We start from the raw sequence: 25,804 nt of genomic DNA, 5'->3' as shown, positions 1-25,804 counted from the left end.
CACCACACACACACCTCCCCACCACACACACCTCCCCTACCAAATACACACACACCACCACTATCACCACCACTGCCAAGTCCTCTGAATTTCTTCCCTGTTCCTCAAATGGAAAAGCACTAGGAGAAGCCTGTTTCTTTGCTGCTCTAGCCACACTAACTGCCTTCTTGTTCCATGAATATATAGCCCATGATGGCCTCAGAGAACTAGCCGTGGCTGTCCTGGAATACTTTTTCCTTAGATACGTGCATGGGCAGCCCCCTCACCTGCTTCAAATCTCTGCTTAATTGTCACTTTCTCAATGAAAGGAACTGTGACAACCGTATGAAAATCATAGACTTTCCTCCAGCCCCAATCCCTGTATCTTCCTCTATGTGAAAATTTCCAACAACATTTAAGATCATGTAAGTCTGTATAACTGACTTATTTTGTTATGTTATTGATTATTGTTGGCCTCACCTTCTAGAATAGAACACATGTGGGCAAGGATCTTTGCCTTATCTGTTCATGGATGTAACCCAAGCCTCTAGAATACTTGGAGATGCTTATTTGTAGACACTTAACAAATATTTGTTGAATGATGGAGAGCAGAGTCACCAGGAGTGCGGTGAGCATGGTGAGGAGACATTTGATTTACCAAGGCCTTTCTCCTTCACCTCTTTCCATTTCCCTACTTCCTTTTCCTTCCTTTTCTCTACTCTCCCTCCCTCTCCTGTGTCCTTCTTACCAGTCTGTGAGCACCACCTCAGAGGCTTGCTCAGGCAGGCTGTGGGCTTCAACTTAAATAGCTTTCCACTGTTAGGTCACGAAGTCATATTTCTAAATAAATAACCCTCCCAAACTGATGTGGGCAAACGAATTATGTGCCCTTAAAATCTACCTCTGGGAGGCGGGGAGCTTCTTCTCTACTCCATCACTTTCAGAAAACCTCTTCCCTGCAAGGACACACCCAGCCCTCAGCCTGCGCTTAGCATATGCTCTGTGGGAACAAAGTTGATTTCCTTTAGAGTGGGACCACTTTTGCAAAGCGCATAAATGCTGTGGAAAGTCACGTCTGATGAACAATCTAAACCATCACCCTGCTTGACCTCTGTGGGTCAGAACCAAAATCATTACAAACCCTTGAAGCTAGATCTCTGGTTTTAAAACCAGAATGGGGGAAAAAAGTCCTAAACCCAGGAGTTCCTGTTATGGCTCAGCAAGTTAAGAACCAGACCAGTATCCATGAGGATGTGGGTTCAATCCCTGGACTCACTCAGTGGGTTAAGGATGCTGCTTTGCCACAAGCTATGGTATAGGTCATAGATGTGGCTCAGATCTGAGTTGCTGTGGCTGTGGTGTAGGCCTGCAGCTGCACCTCTGATTTGACCCCTACAACAGGAACTTCCATATACCGCAGGAGCAGCTACGGCCCTAAAAATAAATAAATAAATAAATAATAAAACCAGGGTGGTCCACTATACGGGCCTGGAACCATGGTTATGCCATTCTTGCAATAAGTACAAATGCTCTCAGAGTAACTACTTCAGAAAACAGTGCTTGTGTGTGTCTTCTGAGAATGTCATTTAAAAACCGTTATTCTGTCATCACACCTCATCATTTCATAGGACTCCTAAGCTGTCTTTGTTTAAGTCACTATATCTGAGGGATGGGGGTTAAGACCGTTTTCTTCCTTGTTAGGTGGGGAGACTGGGAAGATAAGGAAGGGGAATTCCAGAAAAGAAAGGTGTCCTATCAGCTGTGAACCAGCCTTTTAATCCTGAAATGAAGTAGTCATGGGGGCAGAGAACCACAAGGCACTGTCTTGCTTTTCATTGCCCTATCCATCTTCTGCCTCCTCTTTCTCATTGAGTGTTTTTTAGTAGATTTAACCTTCTGGGTTGTTCTCTAGGCCCCATCATCCTCCAATTTCCCCCACACCCCCACTGTGCATCCTCTCCCTTCTCCCCCTGGGACCCATTGTGGACCTGTCTCCTTTCCCTGCCCCTGGCTGAAGCCTCCAGCAGCTCTTGGGGAGGCCTTGCTGACACAGTAAAATAAAGTCAGAAAGCTGGGTTAATTTGAGTGGTTTTTCTTCACATTTAAGATGGCTATTTTGGCGTTGATGGCTGGCAATAAAAGTCCTTTTAGTGAGGGAAATCAAATCGTCTTATACAAACACAAATGGGTCTATATCATGATTATCCTAATGTAATTGGACAATGAACTCTGATTATGGGTGTTAGTTCTTGCCTTTCTTGATGTACCCTCAGGCTAATCTGGCAACTGCCTGACTGATGCTTACCCTTTGTAAGGGGTAGACTTTATCATGAATATGCTGCCTTTCTTACATTTGGCTTCTCTATACCCAAGACTTTTGAGCATGAGGTATGAAAACTCTGTAGTATTGGTTTTGTAGACATTTCCAGAAATTTTCTGCAGTGAGACATAATAGAGTCAAAACTGGGAGAAAAGAATCAAGCTGGTCATCAAACAAAATTCCCATATGCAAAGTCTGCTTACCCCCTACTCAGGCTCCTGAGAAAGTGAAGGAATCCATGTTCAGAAAGGAAATGTTTAGGATGAGGCAGAAATGTGCTGTGGAAAATAATCTCTGCTTGTCAGTAGGAGATAAGTTACTTACCTGCTCAGGAAAAGATGCCCATTTATCTTGGAGAATGCCATTGCTCTGTGTATATTAAATAACTTATGATTAAAAACGTATTGTGGAGATTTAATAACACTGCAATCAATGTCTTCTGTAACTAGCTGCCTACTGCTTGTTTTTTTATTATTAAAATACAGTTGATTTACAATGTTGTGCCAATGTCTGCTATATAGCAAAGTAACCCAGTCATACACACGCACACATATACTTATATACAATGCTTATTTATTTAAATTTTTAGTATGATTGATTTATAATGTTATGTCAATTTCTGTTGTACAGCAAAGTGACCCAGACATACATATATATATATATATATATATACATACATATATATATGCATATTCTTTTTCTCACATCATCCTCCATCATGTTCCATTACAAGTGATTAGATATATAGTTCCCTGTGCTATACAGCAGGATCTCATTGCCCATCCACTCCAAATACAAGACTACTACTAACCCCACATTCCCATTCATCCCACTCCGTCCCCCTTCCCCCTGGCAAACACAAGCCTGTTCAACATGTCCATGATCTTTTCTATTCTGTCAACAGGTCATCATTTGTGCCATATTTTAGACTTCACATATAAGTGATATCAGATGGTATATGTCTTCCTCTCTCTCTGACTTTCACTTGTATGAGAGTCTCTAGTTCCATCCACGTTGCTGCAAATGGTATTATTTTGTCCTTTTTTACAGCTGATTAATATTCCATTGTATATATATATGCCACATCTTCCTAACTGATTCATCCATCAATGGGCATTTAGGTTGTTTCCGTGTCTTGGCTATTGTGAATAGTGCTGCAATGAACATACAGGTGCATGTATCTTTTTCAAGGAAAGTTTTGTCTGGATGTATGCCCAGGAGTGGGATTGCTGGGTCTTATGGTAGTTCTATAGTTTTCTGAGGTATTTCCATGCTGTTTCCCATAAGGGTTGTACCAATTTACATTCCCACCAATAGAGTAGGAGGGTTCCCTTTTCTCCACACCCTCTCAGGCATTTGTTATTTGTTGACTTGTTAATGATGGCCACTCTAACTGGTGTGAGGTGGTACCTCACTGTGGTTTTGATTTGCATTTCTCTAATAATTAGCGATGTTGAGCATTTTTTTCATGTGCCTGCTGGCCATCTGTATGTCTTCTTTGGTGAAAAGTCTGTTTAGATCTTCTGTCCATTTTTCAATTGGATTGTTTGTTACTTTGTTGCGGAGTTTTATGAGTTGTTTATATATTTTATAGATTAAACCTTTGTCAGCTGAGTCATTTGCAAAATTTTTCTCCCATTCTGTGGGTTGTCTTTTTGTTTTTTAATTATTTCCTTTGGGAGTTCCCGTCGTGGCGCAGTGGTTAACGAATCCGAGTAGGAACCATGAGGTGGCAGGTTCGGTCCCTGCCCTTGCTCAGTGGGTTAACGATCCAGCGTTGCCGTGAGCTGTGGTGTAGGTTGCAGACTCAGCTCGGATCCCGCGTTGCTGTGGCTCTGGCATAGGCCGGTGGCTCCGGCTCCTATTCAACCCCTAGCCTGGGAACCTCCATATGCCGCGGGAGCGGCCCAAGAAATAGCAACAACAACAACAATAACAACAACAAAAGACAAAAAAAAAATTATTTCCTTTGCTGTGCAGAAGTTTTTGAGTTGAATTAGGTCCCATTGGTTTATTTGCATTTTTATTGTCTTTATTCTAGGAGGTGGATCAAACAAGATGTTGCTATGACTTATGTCAAAGAGCTTAATATTATCTTCCATTATGGTCTATCCCAAGAGACAGGATATAGTTCCCTGTGCTATACAGTAGGACCTCATTAATTATTCATTCCAAATGTAATAGTTTGCATCTACTAACCCCAAACTCCCAGTCCATCCCACTCCCTCCCTTCCTGTTGGCAACCACAAGTCTGTTCTTTGTGTCAGTCTGTTTCTATTTTGTAAATAGGTTCATTTGTGCCATATTTTAGATTCCACATATAGGTGATATCATATTGTATTTGTCTTTCACTTTCTGACTTACTTCACTTAGTATGAGAATCTCTAGTTGCATCCATGTTGCTGCAAATGGCGTTATTCCATTCTTTTTATGGCTGAGTAGTATTCTTGTAAATAGTGCTGCTATGAACATGGGGTTTCAAGTATCTTTTTGAATTATAGTTTTGTCTGCATAGATGCCCAGGAGTGGGATTGCTGGGTCATATGGTAGCTCTGTATTTAGTTTTCTGAGGAACCTCCATAATGTTTTCCATAAGGGTTGTACCAATTTACATTCCCACCAACAGTGTAGGAGTTTCCATTTTCTCCACACCCTCTCCAGAATTTATTAATTATAAAATTATTAATAATGGCCATCCTGACTGGTGTGTGGTGGTACCTCATTGTAGTTTTGTTTTGTATGTTTCTAATAATTAGTGATGTTGAGTACTTTTTCATGGGCCTATTGGCCATCCATATGTCTTCTTTGGAGCTATCTATTTAGGTCTTCTGCCCATTTTTCAATTGGGTTGTTTTTTTGTTTTGTTTTGTTTAGTTTTTGCTTCTGCTGCTGGTGGTGGCGTTGCCTACATGTTAACAGAAACTTACTGTCCTACTGGACTGAGGTTCCCTGTCATAACTACTTTAATTCAAGAGTAATTGTACTGGACCTGGGTGACATAGATCTGCTGGTGTTGATTTTTGTGTACATAGCAGAGCCCACTTCTGTCTGAGGAGCAGATATCACTGCCCTGCCCAGTCTTACTACACAGACCTGCCTGCCTTTGCTCCCCTGCTCATCTCCCCCCTCTCTTCCTGACTTTATTTCATTCACAACCCCTGCATCTTCAAGGCTAAGAGCTCAGAGGCTACCTCCTCCAGGAAGCCTCATCTGCCCTCCATAAGAAGCCAACTCCTCCTCTGAACTTACACATCATGTTTTCTTATCCTCTGTTCAGCAGTCATCACATTTTCTCATTTTGCACCATAACCATCCCTTTATCTCCCCAGACACCTTGTGGCGTCTTAGGACAAGGAAAGCATTCAGTAAAGGTTGAATGAGTGATTAAATGGACTAATGGATGACACTTAGATCACAGATTCTGGGTGCTCTTGACCTAAAGCATTTGTCTTCTTAATCTTTCTCCTGCTCCGGGACTGGGGTCCATAGCTGAGAACCTAATTCCGCCTCTTATTCCATCACTCTCAGATCATCTCTGCTGAACTGGACAACCAGACTGGATTTTAGCAAACACAGAGATGGTTTCTGATGCCTAATAAGTGGCCTGTGGTGCCAGTCAGTTAATTATAGCATGTGAGTGCAAGTGGACTTGAGCATAATTGGAAACCAAGCCATTTGTCCAAAGTGTGGACATGCAAGAAGCACTCTGCCACCTTTTGGAACTCTTTAAGTGTGGATTTTCTCTTTGGGGCATGGGTTCCTCTGAGGTTCATAAGCCAAATATTTCATTTTGGCACTAGCTCATACACTGCCTTTTACTTCTATTTATCTTTTTTTAATTTTTTTAAATAATTTATTTTTTTCCCACCGTACAGCAAGGGGATCAAGATATCCTTACATGTATACATTTTTCCCCCACCCTTTGTTCTGTTGCAGTATGAGTATCTAGACATAGTTCTCAATGCTACTCAGCAGGATCTCCTTGTAAATCTATTCCAAGGAGTGTCTGATAAGCCCAAGCTCCCGATCCCTCCCACTCCCTCCCCCTCCCATCAGGCAGCCACAAGTCTCTTCTCCAAGTCCATGATTTTCTTTTCTGTGGAGATGTTCATTTGTGCTGGATATTAGATTCCAGTTATAAGTGATATCATATGGTATTTGTCTTTGTCTTTCTGGCTCATTTCACTCAGGATGAGATTCTCTAGTTCCATCCATGTTGCTACAAATGGCATTATGTCACTCTTTTTTATGGCTGAGTAGTATTCCATTGTGTATATACACCACAGCTTCCAAATCCAATCATCTGTTGATGGACATTTGGGTTGTTTCCATGTCCTGGCTAATGTGAATAGTGCTGCAATGAACGTGCAGGTGCATGTGTCTCTTTTAAGTAGAGTTTTGTCCAGATATGTGCCCAAGATTGGGATTGCGGGGTCATATGGAAGTTCTATGTATATATTTCTAATGTATCTCCAAACTGTTCTCCATAGTGCTGTACCAGTTTACATTCCCACCAACAGTGAAGGAGGGTTCTCTTTTCTCCACAGCCCCTCCAGCACTTGTTATTTGTGGACTTATTAATGATGGCCATTCTGACTGGTGTAAGGTGGTATCTCATGGTTGTTTTGATTTGCATTTCTCCTATAATTAGTGATGTTGAGCATTTTTTCATGTGTTTGCTGGCCATCTGTATATCTTCCTTGGAGAAATGTCTATTCAGGTCTTTTGCCCATTTTTCCATTGGTTGATTGGCTTTTTTGCTGTTGGGTTGTATAAGTTGCTTATATATTCTAGAGATTAAGCCCTTGTCCGTTGCATCATTTGAAACTATTTTCTCCCATTCTGAAAGTTGTCTTTTTGTTTTCTTTTGGGTTTCCTTTGCTGTGCAAAAGCTTTTCAGTTTGATGAGGTCCCATGGGTTTATTTTTGCTCTAATTTCGATTGCTTTGGGAAACTGACCTGAGAAAATATTCATGATGTTGATGTGAGCGAGTGTTTTGCCTATGTTTTCTTCTAGGAGTTTGATGGTGTCCTGTCGTCTATTTAAGTCTTCCAGCCATTTGGAGTTTATGTGTGTGCATGGTGTGAGGGTGTGTTCTCGTTTCATTGCTTTGCATGCAGCTGTCCAGGTTTCCCAGCAATGCTTGCTGAATAGACTTTCTTTTTCCCATTTGATGTTCTTGCCTCCCTTGTCAAAGATGAATTGACCATAGGTGTCAGGGTTTATTTCCGGGTTCTCTATTCTGTTCCATTGGTCTGTCTGTCTGTTTTGATACCAGTACCATGCTGTTTTGATGACTGTGGCTTTGTAATATTTCTTGAAGTCTGGGAGAGTGATGCCTCCTGCTTGGTTTTTGTTTTTCAGGATTGCTTTGGCAATTCTCGGTCTTTTGTTGTTCCATATAAATTTTTGGATTGTTTCTTCTAGTTCTATGAAAAATGTCACGGGTAATTTGATATGGATTGCATTGAATCTGTAGATTGCTTTGGGTAGTATGGCCACTGCTATTCAACATAGTTTTGGAAGTCCTAGCCACAGCAATTAGACAAACAAAAGAAATAAAAGGTATCCATATAGGAAGAGAAGAGATAAAACTGTCATTGTACGCAGATGACATGATACTATACATAGAAAACCCTAAGGACTCAACCCAAAAACTATTTGAACTGATTAATAAATTCAGCAAAGTAGCAGGCTATAAGATTAACATTCAGAAGTCAGTCGCATTTCTGTATACCAGCAATGAAATATTTAAAAAGGAATACAAAATACAATACCTTTTAAAATTGCACCTCACAAAATCAAATACCTCGGAATACACCTGACCAAGGAGGTAAAGGACTTATATGCTGAGAACTATAAAACTTTAATCAAAGAAATCAAAGAAGATGTAATGAAATGGAAAGATATTCCATGTTCATGGATTGGAAAAATCAATTTTGTTTTGAATTTTTGTCTAGTAGCTCCATATACACCATAAGCACTTTGAAGGCAAAAATTCAAGCCATATACTTCTTTGTATCTCACATATTACCATGGTCTCACATATGATATAGACTCAAAAAATTGATAGGATTTTTCCAGTACAGTATATCCATAATAAATAGAAGAATGAGGTGATGGAGTAATTTTTTATGGAGATGATATTTTGCTCAAAGTAGTCAGAAGAAAATATTTTATGGTCATGAGATTATAGTTAAGTAAGACTAGTGGAGTCTTATTTTTCATCCCAGAATGCTGCCTCTACCCAGAACATCTTTTCTTTAGGAAACTCTACAGGTTTGCAGACTCTCCTATGTGGAGTAGAAGCTTTCCTAGATGGTGAGATGTGACTTTGCAGAATGAGATTGCATTTAGGACACAGTTTGAGATTATTAAGGGTTTTCCCTCTCTGTACTTTATCCAGCAGAAATGGTTCAGCAAGTGAATATTTCCTATTTACTTTTGGCAGAATTCAAAAGGATTTAGCTCAAAACCAATTTTATTTCCTAGAGTTTCATGCTACCTAGGATTCCAATGAGATTGGGATTCATGAGGTTTTCTTTTCAATAGATACCTAAAATCAGATATACAGACTCAAGGGAAGTTATAATAGTGAGATTTTACCTTGAGCTAAAAATGGCACCACACAGCCTCTTTACCAACTCTCTTTGTACAGTGGGATGGACAAAACTGGCATGTTTTCAATTTGCTGAACACCCTTGTGTCCTCAACTTGGAAGCTTGTGGGCTAGACTTGCTGACTAAATTGGGGATGGGCTCCCCCAAGTTTCTCTAGAAGAGGGTTTCCTCTCTGCGTTGAGAAGACAGGGGTCTGTGACATCTCTAAACGTCCTCCACAAGCATTCTTTAATTCAGTCCCACTGAGTTCTTCAAGAATACCTTTGTACACCCACTTATACAGGAACTTGGCTTTTGTTTCCTTTGCTTTTCTGGAATGTGATGCCCTTTCGCATCTTGGCTATGGCTTCCCCACTTTTTGGATCATGGCTTTGTCACTCTTGGCTATCCTGGGTGGTCCTAGGACCTGGTGGCACCTCTTGCTGGAGGTCTGTGATACCTCCTCAGAGCTGGGAGGAAGCAGTGCTGAATGTCCAGTTGGCTGCCTTCATTAAAAGCAACTGTCTCTTCCTTTCTTCCTTCCCTGTCATCCTTGGAGGGCATGGATGGCAGTCAGCTGGCAAGTGCTCTGGCCTTGGGTTGGTATTAATAAGAAAGAGTAAGAGATCTGTTCAGCTTAGATAACCACACAAATTGCATTGATGCCTTTTTTCCCTTACATTTTTTTTTAAAAAAAAGGTTAAGGTATTTTTCTATCACAAAAATAAGAAATCAAACGAATGGCTAATCTCATGGTCCCTCCTTCGTATGCATTTCAGCTAGAGGAGATTAGCCATCTCTCAGGAGATTGGCACCTTGCAAAGGAAGCATTCTCTTCTTTTCTGTTCCATGGATTTTCCTCTATGAGTCACTGAAGACATGCCCTCAGCTGAGAGCAGTAAAATTATTTAGCATTGGGGGTGGTGCCACATTTTGCCTTGAACATATCAAGGTGTTAAACAACTAAAGGGAAGAAAGAGAAGAGCAGAAACAGCACTTTTTCAAAGAGGATGTGTTTCAGAGCATCTCCATTGGGAAAACCTGTTTCTTGGTTCCAGGCCTCTTGAAGGTGGATATAGGAGCAGCCACACCATGGAGGAAGAAGTTGTAAGAGCCTGGCCTAGCGGGGAAGGGGCCTGGGCACCGTGCTGCCCTCCGATTGCTGTGCTAAGGGTCAGGACCACACTTTGCCTTTTGAAGGTGGGGTTCAAGGAAGTGGCCAGTAAAGATATGAAATGTGTCTAATTTATGTAAATCCTCACCATCCATGTGAGCACGTGGTTTAGTAATTTGCCTGATGGCAGCTTTTCACCCCTTGTATCTTTTCTTCAGACTGGGAACAGAAGATACCTTGGTTGACTCCTAGAGGGATCCATGAGCAGAGTGTGTTGCTGATTCCAAAACAGAATGGCATTCTTTCTGATGAGGAAGGAACACCCTAGAGTTTATAGGTGGTTTTTTTTGTTTTTTGGTTTTTTTTGGTTTTTGGTTTTTGGTTCTTGCATTTCTTTTATTAAAGTATAGTTGCTGTACTATGCTGTGCCAGTTTCTGCTGTATAGCAAAGTTACACAGTCATATATCATACTTTTTCTCATATCATCCCCCATCATGTTCTACCCCAAGAGCTTGGACACAGTTCCCGTGCTATACAGTAGGACTTTGCTTATCTATTCTAAATGTAATGGTTTGTATCTACTAACCCCAAACTTCCAGTGCATCCCACTTCCCTCCCCCTCCCCCTTGACAACCACAAGTCTGTTCTCCATGTCTGTGAATCTGTTTCTATTCTGTATATAGAGTTTAGTTTTGACTCATGATTTAGGACACAAATGAACAATGGTGTAATTGATGCATAAAGGTTTTTCCTCCCATATCATTTTCTTATTACACTTTTTTTAAAGTTAATTATAGATTCACATGCAGCAGTAAGAAATCATGCAGAGAGAGTCTATGCACCCAGTTTCCTCCATGGTAACATCTCATAAAACTGTAGCACAATCTCACAGCCAAGATGCTGACAAACACGAAATCCACTCATCTCATCCCTCATTTTATTTGCACACAGTTGTGTGTTTAGTTTTATGCAATTTGATCACATGTGGGTTCCTATATCCACCACCAGAGTCAAGATTCTGAATGGTTCCAACACCATAAGTGACCCTTCCACCGCCCTACCCCATCCCTCATCCCTCACCTGGTTATCACTAAATGTGTTTATTATTCTATAGTTTTGTCATTTTGAGAATGTTACATAATTGGAATCGTACAGCAGGTAATCTTTGGAGATGGACTTTTTATAGCATAATTTTTTGAGTTTTATCTAGGTGGTTGTGTATCAATAATCCCCTCCTCCCCATGGCTGAGTAGGATTCCACGGTGTGGCTGTGTCCCAGTCTGTTTAACTATCTGCCAATTGAAGGACACCTGGGTTCTTTCCTGTTCTTGGTTATCAAAAGGAAAGCTGCTATAAATATTTGTGTACAGGTTGTGTGAATATAATAACCTCTGGGAAAGGAAACCTTTTAAATCCTACCTTCCCTCACACATTTTCACTCCTCTGAACACTGTCTCCACAATCACAGCTCACAGACACAGCACACCCATCTTCCCAGGTTAATTATGATGCATTAACAGGGAGGTGGGGTGAGCAAGGATATGCCTATGTCATAAGGTGGAAAGAAAGGGGGAAATGCCTCAGAGTCACTCCTCCTGTCAGATCCAGCCCAAGCTCTGCATCCTCGCGACAACCATCCCCCCCTCTCATGGGGCTTCTCCCTCCGCTTTGCTTGCATTGCAAGAAGCCCACCCTGCAGAGAAAGCAGAGGGGGCGTGGCCCACATGTCCTTGAAATGAACTTGCCCCTCTGGCAGGTGGTTGACATGAAGACTATACATCCTTGTTCCCTCTTAATGGGGTTGGCACTGAGCAGGAATGTGGGGAAGGAAGAAGAGGAGGTTTTGGAAAGAAGCAAGAGCAGTTCACTGACTGCATTTGTAACCATCTTCCAAGGGGCCATGCTCACCTCCACAGGAGCTGTTTTTCACTACCCGCCTAGTGCTGAATAAAGGATGGGACAGAAGGGAACGTTTGCTGGTCCGCCTGGTGACTCTGCCTAGACTCAGGGAGTCCCGGTCTTTGCTCACTATTTTCCTTCCTCCACACAGGAGCAGGGATCCTCCTTCCCTGTACACCCCATGTACTATCCTTGGACTTCTGAAAGGAGAAAAGGCTTCTTCCCACCTTCGGGCTCCACCCTCTGAAATGTCACCCATGCGCTGGAGTGTGTGTCGCTGCTATCGTTGTTACCAGCCACTTCCCTTCTCAGGAAGGCCGTTACAAATGGTTACTCTTCTGCCTTCTTCTATTAATGAGTTAATGCCTTGTATATTCATCTAAACCTCACATTTGCATTTTTCAGGTGCTTACATATGTCCCAAACATAGTACCAAGCCAATGCCACGGGGACAAAAATTAGACAATTCTCCAGGGTTTACCGTTTAGGTGAAGGATGGGGTGGGGTGGGGGCATGGAGCTCAAGCCTCATCAGCCCCAAAACAGGAAATGAAATGAGTGTGGCCCAGAAAAAAAAGAGACAGTGTGGCAGCCATTTAGAAAAATGCCTTTTGTCAATTAAGAGGAATTAGGTCAGAGGTTTTCACCCTTTTCAGAGGCAGTGAGGCAAAATGACTTAAAAATCCAAAGTAGAAATAGTGCACCTTTGAAATACCTGCACATGTGTGTGTGTGTGTGTGTGTGTGTGAGATAGAGAGAGTGAGTGTGTAGGCCCTATGTGCTTAAATGAGTCTGGTTTTTGCAGAATTTGGTCAATAATTATGCTTATTAAACTCCCCCAAATTATTAAATAAAGTCTCTGTGAAAAAAAAAATCTCTCTTGGCTGAATGTCCTTCCAGCCTGACCTGTTTTTGAAGCTCGGGGCCCCTTCATGTCTGTCTTGCTGTTTGTCCTCTGACGCTGGCTCAGAGCACCCCATTCAATTGGTAAAACTGTACCAAGTGCACTGGCTTCCAGTTAATACCCCGTTCTCTGTGCTTTGCTTTGCCTTCAGTAAGTGTGTTATGTGTTATGTGGGAGTGTGTGGACTCTGGGCGATGGGAAAGAGGGGTCTGCTATGTCCTTTGCGGGAGTCTATTGTATGTTAGTATTAACGGCACTGTCTTCTGGGTTGCAGAAGGTCCCAGAGGCTGGGTTAGACCATGTAGGAAGGTCACCAAGACCCATGTTACTAGGAGCAGGCTGCCTTGCCAACCACAGAACCACCTTCATACCTGAATTGCACACAGGCAAACGCACATGCACTCACATACACACACTCACACACACCAGTGTTCCCCCCAGTTCTGCCTGAACCAAAGGTGGAGAGGCTACACTTCCAGAAGGCAGTTTCTCACCACCACCTACACACTCCAAGCCATGATTCACATTTAACAACTAAGGCCAATGAGGCCAGAAACATTTTACGGCCTTGGTGTATTAGTATCACCAATTTTATAATATATTGGTGTGTGTCTATATATATATAATTTATTGATATAATAAGAGCCAAGGCATTTGTTCATTTATCGCCATCTGTCCTTGGAAATAATGCCACCTGAGTGGTCCAAATGAGACCTAAAGTGTACCCGTCCACAGAGCCATAAAGCCATCCCAAGTTGGCCTGAAACCTTGGCACTGCCTCCTGCCCACCCTCTTTTGAAGAGTAGAGGCATCCTGAAAATGGCCTCCATCCCCCCTCCTCTCTCTCTCCCTCAAAAAGTAAATGAAAGTCAGCAAGGTGTGATTCTGAATGCTTAATTTGACACCTTGCTCTCTGGTTCTAGAGACATCTCCGTGACTATGAAGCTCTGACTCCACATGAGATGCTGCATTTGCTGGAGCAGTCGGGAGACCCAGGACATCACTGAGATGTCAGTGGGTGGTTCTGAAACCTGTTCTCAGGGAGACCTGAGCCATGGGATGCTCTGGGCAGCGGGAGGATCTGGAGTTATGTTCACCTCTTCTTTTCCTGCCTCAGTGTGCAGTTTTGGAGTTTCTCTCTTTGGGAAATCTTGGCTCTGGTGCAGAATTTCTCATCCAAGGGGTAGCAAGATTTTGATTTGTTTATTTGTTTGTTCATTCATTTCTGTGGATTTGGTTAAGCTTGATACATTTTAGGCAACCTGTCCAAAATCATAAATTAGCATCAGCGATTCAAGATTACTGATTTCCTCAGGGTTTTGGCAGAATTAACAGTCACCTTTCCCTCCCTTCCTTCCTTCCTTTGAATTACAGAATTTTAAAAAGGCCTTAGGAATCATGCAGGTTTCCTTCCTACCCCTGTGAGATGTGAAGCAGGCCTGCACCCAGCCCTGCCTGGAGCAGTGGCTCTCAGCAGGTGCACAGAGCTGCAGCCATGGTCCCTAAACCATTCACAGGTGTGCCTCTAAGTATTAATGATGGGGGAAAACCTTGTTCTTATAAAACTGAGCACACGGAGCAGTGTAGTGATGCCTGAGCTGGGAAGGTGTGGCGTGACCTGCTGCTGACAGGAGCACAGCTTAGAGGAGGTTTGTGCAGGAGAACGAGAAGCTGGTGGAGGCAAACGTTCTCTTCCATCACCTCCAGAAGGTACCAGGTCTCTGGAGGGCAGGGTTCTGAGGCAGCCAGCTCTGTTCTCACTGAAGGGCGCGGCTACAAGATGACCCAGGCAGGTGTGGAACAATTGTGGACCTTCCTGCAGTTGGTACAACTTATTTCTAGACCACGGTAGGGACGGCGTGGGGATTATTGCTTACTTGCCTGACGCTCTTTTGAAGATCTCATGTTAAAATAATGCCACGGATGCAAAATTGTTGAGAAGTAGTACCTTGCCCCTTTTCAGGATGGAGGCTCATGCCCTCATTAGGCAGTCTGTTCCAGTCGGTTCCAGTTTGTTCCAGTTTTGCACTCTTCAGTCTTGCACAGATTAAATTAAGATACTTGCTTACACCAACCTGGCTCTCCATACCTTCCATGTAAAAAGTTTGTATTTATCTTTTGGAATAGAGATAAATATACCAAACATAGTGTTTGCCAAAACTGCCATACACAAAATCCTATGGGAACCCTTTTGAGGTATGGACTCAGCAATCCCACCCAAAGACACTCCAAAATGTTATCTATTTGTCTAAATTTCATAGGTATTACTGGGACAGCCAGGTTTGGGATATTCCCCAAAATGTTCAGCCAGGCGTTAACTCTTTGGGGCTAATTAAAGCTTTTTAAAAATAACCTAAGGACCAGGCTACCAATATCCACCTCTCATTCATTGCGCCTTTTCACCAGCCTTGCTTGTAGGCTCACAGGTTTCACCTACATCTCCATCCTGAAAGGGTTGGTCATACTTAATACTTATCTAGATGCACTTTAAATTTAGACTCCCTTAAGACTAAACACCCACGTAGACACAGTCAATGAAGTAAAGTATTTTCTTTTAGGGCACATCATCCTTGCCTGTCTTTCCTTTCAGTTTCAAGTTTCCTAATTAAATGTGTGAACATAGAAACTGTTTTTGATAGGTGCTACCTGTCATGGGTTGTGGTCCATAATGGAAAACCTACTTTTATATTTTTCCTTCTGTTACACTGATGAACCAACATACCAAGGTTAGTAAAAAGGTATAAACATTTTTAACAAGAAGGATAAATAAGCAACTCATCAGGCTCAGAAAGAACTTGATCCCCATCAAGCCTAAAATAGAGCGGCTCCCTGGGACCCTGAGCAGACACCAGCCCTTCCTCCCAGCCACATCCTTTCTGGTCGTTGCCTCTTCCATTTGAATTGAGCTGTGGTCGTCTTCGGTCTGCCTGCATGGACCAGGCCCTCTCAAGTACCACCTGGTTTCCTGTTCCATCTGCTCACCCTGATCCTAGGACACCAAGGAAATCTTTCCCAATGCTAGGGAGCTTATGACAAAAACATCTAAATTCTTCTTCCATGTCTTTGGAATTTCTGGTCTTTGTTCAGACTACTCTTAAAGTACTTATTTCCAGTGCACGAGAAATACATATTTATCATAAACATTTAGAACATCGAGTTTAATAGTCTAAAATAATAGAGAGGTAAAATATAGGTATACACATTTTCCCCAGAAAAACAACAGAAACACACAAAAATTCAATTATTTAACTGGTTCTTTTTTTCACTAAACAGCACACCATGAGCATATTTGTATACAAATGAATGACTTCCTATGCAAGGAAATACCTCCATTTACTATATTGATATAGCATAAATTACTTTTGCTGTTGTTGGGTATCCGGGCTGTTTCCAGTTCTCCACTCTTGTAAATGATAGCAGTCATAATCACTTTTGCATCAGGAGGATTAAGCACCAAAGTATTTTTCTCACTCCTCTAAGAAAACCTGTTTCTCTGATCAGGGTGCGACTTGTTAACCCTCTTCCCCCATGAAGTTTGGAGAATGGTGTTTCTGGGAACCAGAAAGGGGTTAGGTCCCCTGACCTGGAACCTGGGACCCCTGCGAGAGCCTTTCTCCTTCTTTCTCACCAGCTGGGGAGGAGATGGAGCTAGTTGCACTCATTCTTCTGGAATCTGCTGGTGTTCCATTCTCTTCTTCCTTTGTGGTGGTGGGAGGGGCCCCACTTTGTGCCAGAGAAAGTGGAGGACGAGACAAGGGGGAGACTCCAGGGACTGAGCCTGACAACACAGAAAATGCTGACGTAAATTAATCAAACGAGGCATCTCACAGGATTGAATTAGTTCCTGATTTATGGCTGCGGCGCCATGGCTGCCAGCCCGTTTCTTCATGCTCATCCGTTGTTGCTCCTGATTTATGTCAGTCTCAGAGCACTGGCTGACTAGGGGTCCTCATAGGATGGATGGAAGGGAGAGGGCTGCTCCAGCGCAGACCAGCCCTGATCCAATCTTCCTTCCGCCCCTCAGAGCGCAGACCCATCTATCAACTCCATTATTTGCCTCATAAACTCAACGTCTGCATCTTTAGGCTGTTATACTGCAATGGAAGCTGGGCCAGTGACAGAAAGGAAAAAAATCTTTCCTTTTTTTTTTTTAACCATGCTCATTCTTAGAGATTCTTAAACCTGCAGCTATGTCAGTGCTGGTGTGTCTTGTAATGATCTGCAGGAAGTTGCACCTCTTGTGTCAGCCTCCTGGAATTATCATTAATTTTCGTCATAATGAGAGGCATTGGGCATGAATTGCAAAATGCTGTGGTCTGAATCCTGGTGGTTCCCTCCTTGGGGAATCTCTTTGCCCCTGCAACATTTCTTTGTAGGAAAAAGTTTGTTGGGAACACTTTATTGCTCATTCAGAAATCTGAGTCCTAGACGATGTTCTTTTTTTCCATTTACTCATTCTTGTTTTGCTTTCTCAAGTTCTTCCTATATCCTGATTCCTGTACTTCTGTATTTTCTCCAAGTCCCAGTCTTCAAGGATTTTGTGGAGATACAGAGGTAAAATACTTTATCAAATAAATAGCCATATGGTTACAGATATATGGTTGGTAATGGTAATAATTCTGATAAGTGAATTCACAGTTACATAGAGTGTTTCCATTTTTTTAAGCAAGCATAAAAGAAGTCATTATCTTTGGAATTCATGTGAAACATTCTTTTAAATATATTAAGAGGAGAGACTTTCTTAACATAGGTTTGGTGGTTGGAATGGCTAATACCACCTTGAAACAAGCTTTGTGGTAATATGAAAAGTCAAATTCACTAATGATAACTTTGGTCCAGATTTGTCTAAATGATGTTTGATTATCAATGGATGGTATTCATGTTTTAATTGGAAGTGTTATAATTTCCAAATCTATGTCTCAGGAAAACAGTCAACATCTCTGAAATTCAAATTTTTTGTGTCTAAATAGTATCTCCCTCATAAAGTTATTATTAAAATAAAACGAGGAGTTCCTGTCTTGGTGCAGCAGAAATGAATCTGACTAGGAACCATGAGGTTGCAGATTTGATCCTTGGCCTCAATCAGTGGGTTAAGGATCTGGCACTGCCATGAGCTGTGGTGTAGGTCATAAACGTGGCTCGGATCTGGCATTGCTGTGGCTCTGGCGTAGGGTGGCAGCAACAGCTCCAATTAGATCCCTACCCTGGGAACCTCCATACGCCATGGGTGTGGCCCTAAAAAGCAAAAGAACCAGCAAATGAGCCTGCATGTTCATTGCAGCACTATTCACAATAACCAAGACAAGGAATCAACCCAAATGTCCACTGATAGATGATTGGATTAGGAAGATGTGGTATATATACACAATGGAATACTACTCGACCATAAAAAAGAACAAAATAATGCCATTTGCAGCAACATGGATGGAACTAGAGACTCTCATCCTGAGTGAAGTAAGTCAGAAAAAGAAAGACAAATACCATATGCTATCACTTATATCTGGAATCTAACATATGGCACAAATGAAACTTTCCACAGAAAAGAAAATAATGGACTTGGAGAATAGACTTGTGGTTGCCAAGGGGGAAGGGGAGGGACTGGGAGGGACTGGAAGCTTGGGGTAAATAGATGTAGAATGTAGCCTTTGGTATGGATTAGCAATGGGATCCTGCTGTGTAGCACGGGGAACTCTGTCTAGTCATTTAAGATGGAACACTTAATGTGAGGAAAAAGAATGTGTACATGAATGTGTAACTGGGTCACCATGCTGTACAGTAGAAAAATATATATATATAAGTAAATGATTAAAAAAAGGAAAAAAAAGACAAAAGACAACAAACAAATAAATAAAACGAAACGAGATAATGCATTTAATATATTTAGTAGCATACCTGGCCTCTGGTAGATATTTGACACTTGTCTGTTATTTTATTGGTCATTGGTTGGTTCCCTTGTTATTTTATTTCTGGCACAGATATTCTTCCATGTTTCATATTCTCATATCATTAGACATCATCAACTTGACAGCCTACCGAAATGTCAAAAGCAGGAAATTAAACAAATCAACCACTGGTTGCCCTCCATGAACACACAGCCACCACCATCTACACAGACGCCAAAGCCTGAAGTCTGGTGGCACCTCTCCCCACCCTACACTGTGTGTACCCCTTTCCCTTTCTCCACACCACCACACCCTCCCTCCCTTGGAGCCTTTACCCACATGGTTCCCTCTACCTGAACCCATCTGTCCTCATTTCAACTGTTTATTTTCTGGGCACCCTCTGGGTCTCTTTTTCCAAGAGGAGAAGTCACTTCTTCCAAGAAGCTTTCTCAACCCCCTATACCTCTCCTATGGGCTCTTCTAAGGGCTCTGTGCTGCCTTGTACTCTTCCTATCATAGCTCTTGGCATATTACATAGTCAGTAACTCTGGTGTTGGTACTGATCCGTGATCTCTACGATTGGTTGACTGCCATACCCATCATACTGTATCCCCTGCCTTTCATAGATGGAGGAGTAGGTGCTGAGTACTGCACAGCAGAATGCAGGAGTCTGGCTTCAAAGTAAGTTCTAACAGAGTGGAATTTTGAAAATAATTTAAAGGATGTTTTAAATTACAGGAGAGGTAATCTTCCATTTGAGTTCAAAGCCTCTGCCTATTCATGCTATTTCCATACAGGGGTTGATGCTATGCATTCAGATAAGTCCTGAGATTCACATTTTACAGAAGGAGCAGACCAACATTAAATCAATTTCCATGAATTTTTCCAAGAGGGATGAAATAAGCCAACTACATCTGTAGTAACGAGATTCTAGCCCCTGGCCTTCTCCTCAGTATTGCATCTCCTTCACCTCTTCTCTCCCTGAGGTGGTTCTTAAAGGGGCAAAAGAACAAAGATTCCTCATGGTCCCCACCATTGCCATTTCATCAACATCTTTCAAGAATTTCAAGTGGCAAAGAGCACTTTAAAATTTTGACCTCTTCTCCTGGGAAACCAGATCATCAGAAGGATTCCTCACTAAACCTTTGGGAGAAGAAAAGCAGTCTCAGGCTTTGCAAAATTTTCCCTACACAACTTAGCATCAGACACAAGAGCAAACAGTTAGACTGTCTGGTTTCCTGCGGGATATTGATTTTCCCTCTCTGCTGCAGCCTTTTCCACATCCTCTTGGCATCCTCTGCAAAAATGAAACATGAGATTTGAAAAACTAAAAATACTGAAAGTGACAGGTTATTCTAGCATCATAGGTATGTGAAAGTTCCAGTTGAGAGGCGGCCAGTGTAGCACACTGCTGCCCTTCAGGGGTCACCGAGTAGACTTTTAGACTGTGGAGCAAAATTGAGGCAAATCACTGGTATTAGGAACAGCAAGATAAAAGCCTTTTGGAAAAGTGGGCTAGAAGGGCATCAAGAAGCAAATCTGGGGAGATAATGGAAGACCAGGATAATGGCCCCACAAAGCAAATGGGAAATACCTTTGTGGGTTCCTCTTGCAGCATCAGGGTAGGAAACCATATACAGGTGGAAAATGTGAGTTTGGATGATTCACAAGTAAAACAATGAGCTGGATGGCCTATTTTGTTCCCTGAAAATCTCCACCTCAGTTTAGCCTATGCCACAGGTGACTTTGAGCTCTCCGCTGTCAAGGTGGATTGACTGTGTCCACAGCTCAGTTCCACCTCCTAGCCCATGTCAACCCCTATCTCAGAGAGGGAGGGGCTCACAGAGGGAGGGACTCAGGGGACTGCTACAGTCCTGTTTGCTGCCCAGCTGGCTTTAATTTTGCTTCCATTTCAACCCAAGGGAACTCTTGTTCCAGATAACACTTCTTACCTTGGCCTCCAGTTCTGAGCACCAGAACTCGATTCTTACACTTGGCAATGGAATCACTACACTGAAAACTTCCCCTAATGCTTTAGCTCCCACCTATATTTTATATCCTTTCTGGATTGTGCATTCTCCCTGCTGGTTGACATTTTTGGTCACATTCCCCAACTGCATTGCCTCCACATTGCCTAAGCCAATCCCTGGTTTGCTGTTTTATTCCTTAGATGATTGTCTTGAATGCGTCCCAGACTCCCAAGCAGTACCTGGTCACTTCAGTGGAGGATTTAATCCTAAAGATTATTCCCTTCCCGCCATCATTAGATGTGCCTGGACACTGGTCTTCTCTGCTTTTCAAACTAATTCTTTAGTCTAGTTGCACGTTATCTTCTGGCATATGTTCTAAACTGTCCACTGGATATCTCTCTCCATATTTACTAGACAACAGGAACTCTATGTGTGTTAAGTCCCACTGTGTCACTTTCCTTCCAAATCAGCTTCTCCTTCTCTACCCCCCACCCTTTGGTTAATGAATTCACCATCCGACCACTTAACACAGGTCAGAAACATGCGTGTCAAACTGATTGGACTCCCCTTTTCCCTTCACCTCCTCTATCCTCCATCCCTTTGCCTGTAATGTCTATGTACTCACCATGAGTGAGCTCATCTAATCCCATGGATTTAAATATGACCCATATTTTAATGAGATCCACAACACAACGAAAAAGACTGTATGTGTATGCGTACGTCTCCTGGATACTCCACACCAGAGCTGGATATCTAACTGGTATTTCAAATTCAGCATATTCAAAACAGAACCCTTGCTCTCTACCCTCAATGTCCATCTGTTCTACCCACAGTCTTCTCCCATCTCAAACGGCATCACTGTGTTGCTTAAAGCCAAATCTCTCTCTCCCACATCCACTCCAAGGGCCAGTGCTCTTGATGCTTCTCCTGACTCTGTCTAGAACCTGTCCAGTCCTTTCCATCTCCCCTGATACAATCTGAACCCAACTACCAACACAACCTGAACCACTGGAATAACTTCCTTGCTTGTGTCTTTGTTTGGCTTCGGCTTGTCCATTATCCTTTCTGCCTTCAGCAGCTAGAATGATCTACTAGAAATGAAATTGTATCACCCTCTGACTTAAAGCCTCTTACTACTTGCAATTGTACTTTAAACGAAGTCTGGCCAGAGGTGTCCTGTCTTGTCCACTTCCTATGGCCCTTGTCTCCTCCCTAGGTGCCAGCACCCCCCACCCCCCACATTTTCTCTTGCTCATGACATACATGTGCCCATCCAAGGGCTTCTGCATTTGCTCTGCCCAGAACACCTGCACCCAAACCTCTACAGCCTGGAACCTTACTGTCTTTTGAGGGTCAGCTGTAGTGCACCCTGCCAGTGAGACTTGATGAACCAATCTGAATCCGTATCCTTTCTCTGAGCACCATCTTTCACATCACCTATTTTATTCTCTTTGTAGAATGTGTTGCTTTCTGAAAAGACATCACTTGGTTATTTGGTTTTGAATTGCCTGCTTCTTTCTACTGAGATGTGGGCCCCAAGGAAACAGGGGCTTCATCAGCCTGGCTGAGCACTGGTGTCCACCAATGCCTAAGAGTAGCAAGTACTTAATACATATCTGTATTATCAGTTAACTATAGTTAATTGATTCATTAACCAGTATCTATATCTTCACTTGATAAATGATTGTTGTTTGCTCTTTTCCCATGAGTAGCAGATAAGCTATTTTTATATAATTATTAGTTTAGCTGTGTTTAAACTTCTCAGATAATGGGTGAAAGTTCATGGTGCTCTATATCTCCCATTTATCCTTTGCAATAACCCTAGTCAGGTGGGTGCAGATATTTCCTGACCACATGTGATGACACAGAGCACAGAGGTATTAAGATAACTGTCCAAGGTCACTCAGCTGCCCAGAGACTGTGCTGGGATCCCCCAGGGAAGTCTACACCCAGAGTCTATCACTGATCCTGGGGCGGCTGGTTGTTGCTCTTTTGAGGGCAACTGCTTGGTCTTGGACACCAGGTTTTCATAGGATCTCACTTCTAGACATGGCTGAGTGGGTATGAAGGACTCTGATGGCCCCAGCAGGCCCCTGCCTGATCTCAGTCTCAGAACTTCAGCAGCCTGCGGCTTCTACCCCTTCTGGGCTGCAAGATATAATACATGACACCTGGATAAATTTGAATTTCAGATAGATGACAAATGACCTGTTAGTATAAGTTTGGGTCTTCAGCTGGGTCTTCAAAATAGAGGGCAGGGGCTATCGTGTGGAATCCTTGTACTGCTCTGATAGGAAGTCTACTTCATTTACTAAAAGAAAAGTGTTTCTATACCTTTTATAACTCTCTTCCTCTTTATGAACAGGAAAACTCATACAGTGTTCCTTAGTCTTCATGTCTCACCAGCACAAATGATTCTATTTTGTTTTAATGTTTGGTGCCAACGTAAAGACAATGTTTATTTTACTTTCCAAGTACAATATTGTTATAAGACATAGTTATTTTCTTCACTCTACCTATCTTGACATTCTACCAAGATGCATCTCAAGTTTTTTCTTTAAAATAAATCTTTTGTTGTTGTTGTTGTCTTTTGTCTTTTTTAGGGCCACACCCACAGCATGCGGAGGTTCCAGGCTAGGGGTTAAATCGGAGCTACAGCTGCTGGCCTACACCCCAGCCACAGCAACGTGGGATCTGAGCTATGTCTGGAACCTACACCCCAGCTCATAGCAACGCTGGATCCTTAACTAACTCACTGAGTGAAGCCAGGGATCAAACCCACAACCCCCTGGTTACTAGTCAGGTTTGTTAACTGCTGAGCCACGACGGGAACTCCTAAAATAAATCTTAAACATACCTTTCTCAGGAAACTGGCCCGGGCTCCCTTAGGGAGAACACATCTCCATCCCCCAGGCTGCAGTGTACCTTCCACCCCACCTGTCAACACCCGCTGATATTAAGATGCATCTGTGGGCCAGTTGGACCCTGAGGTGCTCATGGCAGAAATTTTTGCTTTCACTTCTGTGTTCCCTGTCCTTTGCAAATCCAATAAATGCATGTGTTCAATGGCTTTACTAATAAAGCATTACAAGCATAATGAAGGGTGACATTACAGCAGCAGAACTTGTATCCTTAGCTCTTAAAAGTAAGGTCTTTGCCTGAAAAATGGCAGAAAACAGTACCAAATAGTCACCCAGGCTTCTCTCATCTCTGCTTGTTACACATTTTTATTTGACATTTAAACTCAGAGAAGGAGAGTTTCACTCTTCTTTCTCCTGCAAATTATGTGACCAAATGATTAAGCAGTAAGCTCCTGGACCCAATCTGGTTAGGTTCAAATCTAGACTCTGTCACTTTGTAGCTGAGTGGCTTGGGAGAGTGTCTCAGTTTCCTTATCTCTAAAGATGGAACAGCCATAGCTACTTTCCCACAGGGTGCAGGCAGTCAGGAGATGGATTAGTAAGGATGTACTACAATTCCTAGAATAGCATCATGAGTGAGGTGTATGAGATTGGGGCAGGCAGGTTGTGCAATCCAACTTCTGTTTGCATCACTGAGTTTTGCTTTTAGAAGAGCTGTTGGTGTCTGGAGGCCTCTGGAAAGATGTGGCCCATGTGATCTTGTGCAAAATGGAACAAACCAAAACTTGCTATCAAGCAATTCACCTTAGATTCCCTGAACTGTACCAAATTTTATATTTCCTTACTTTATCTCTATCTCTATCTATCTATCTATCCATCCATCCATCTATCTTTTGTCTTTTAGGGCCGCACCCACAGCATATGGAGATTCCCAGACTAGGGGTCTAATTGTAGTTGTAGCTGCCAGCCTACGACAGAGCCACAGCAATGCCGGATTCGAGCCATGTCTGCGATCTACACCACAGCTCACAGCAATGCCGGATCCTTAACCCACTGAGCGAGGCCAGGGAATGAACCCACTACATCATGTTCCTGGTGGGATTTGTTTCCACTGCGCCATGACAGGAACGCCTATTTCCTTACTTTATTATTTAAAGCTGTGTTAGCTTGACCTCAGTTTTGACTTTCAGCTTCCTTTGTATTCAGGACACAGTTTTTTTTTGTTTTTGTTTTTGTTTTTTTGTCACTCACTGTTGGCCTCTGTTGACCCCCAAACTTGGGACCCCATGAAAATCATCACGCTCACTCCTTCTTGACCATCTAGTCAGAAGACACAGGCCCTCACTGCCAGAGTCTTCTTCTCCGCTTCCCTTCTCACTCACCCACTCTCCTCCTATCCCCAGCTTCCCAGCACATGACCTTTTTAAGGCCATTTTGCTAACAACTCTTTCTCCGAATGCAAAGCATTCTCCTTCTGGTGGGAATGAACAGCTCTGACATTTCTCGCTGATGTCATTGCTGCTGTCATACAAGTCAGGGAGGTAATTCACCTGTTAGCCCAGGAACACGAAAAGTGACATAGAACATCATGGGTCCCACCCACAGTCAAGTGAGGTCTCTTCCTATTTTCTTGCTGGGACAGGCTGCATAGCTCAACTACTTGTCCTTTTTCCCATGGGGATTAGCTGACATGCCTTCTAGTTTTCATATATTCTTTTAAAAATGCAGAAAGATAAGTGAAGTTAATACCCTAAAGGGGAAACTCTTCTTTTTCTGTAATTTCTTTGGAGGGAGGGGCAAGAGTAATACCTACCCAGATAGATGGGATGTAAAGGAAAAGGACAGATTTTTTAAAAATCATGCAATTTCTGGTTGAGGTGACTTGAGGTGACTTAAGGTGACTATTTGGATGGTGCGGATGTTAAAGGAGATGGAAGAACTGGGGAGGAGGTGGGCAGGGGAGGACTTAAGCGGTGTTGCAGAGAGGTCTGTGATGAGGTAGGTTTGGGGTCTGCGGCATGTGGGTGCTGGTTGAGAACCTTAGAGTGGATGCCATTCTCTTAGAGGTTATGCAGAAGAAAGTCCAGGAAAATGCTCATGTTGAATTTTGATTTCCTTATGAATGGACCATCTTGGGCATGATTATAGCCTGAGGAGAAAGGTGGAGATAGAAAGTGGTTGCAAGAAATTTCCCTCAACACCACAGGCCTGTAGAATGGGCCTTACACAAGGATTGCTGTGGTCAGACTTCTTGATCCAAATTAGAAGGCCACCA

The sequence above is a fragment of the Phacochoerus africanus genome, chromosome 11 (genome assembly GCF_016906955.1).
Source record: "Phacochoerus africanus isolate WHEZ1 chromosome 11, ROS_Pafr_v1, whole genome shotgun sequence".
Classification (NCBI taxonomy): domain Eukaryota; kingdom Metazoa; phylum Chordata; class Mammalia; order Artiodactyla; family Suidae; genus Phacochoerus; species Phacochoerus africanus.
The sequence above is the reverse complement of the archived record's forward strand: the minus strand, read 5'-3'. Positions refer to the sequence as shown.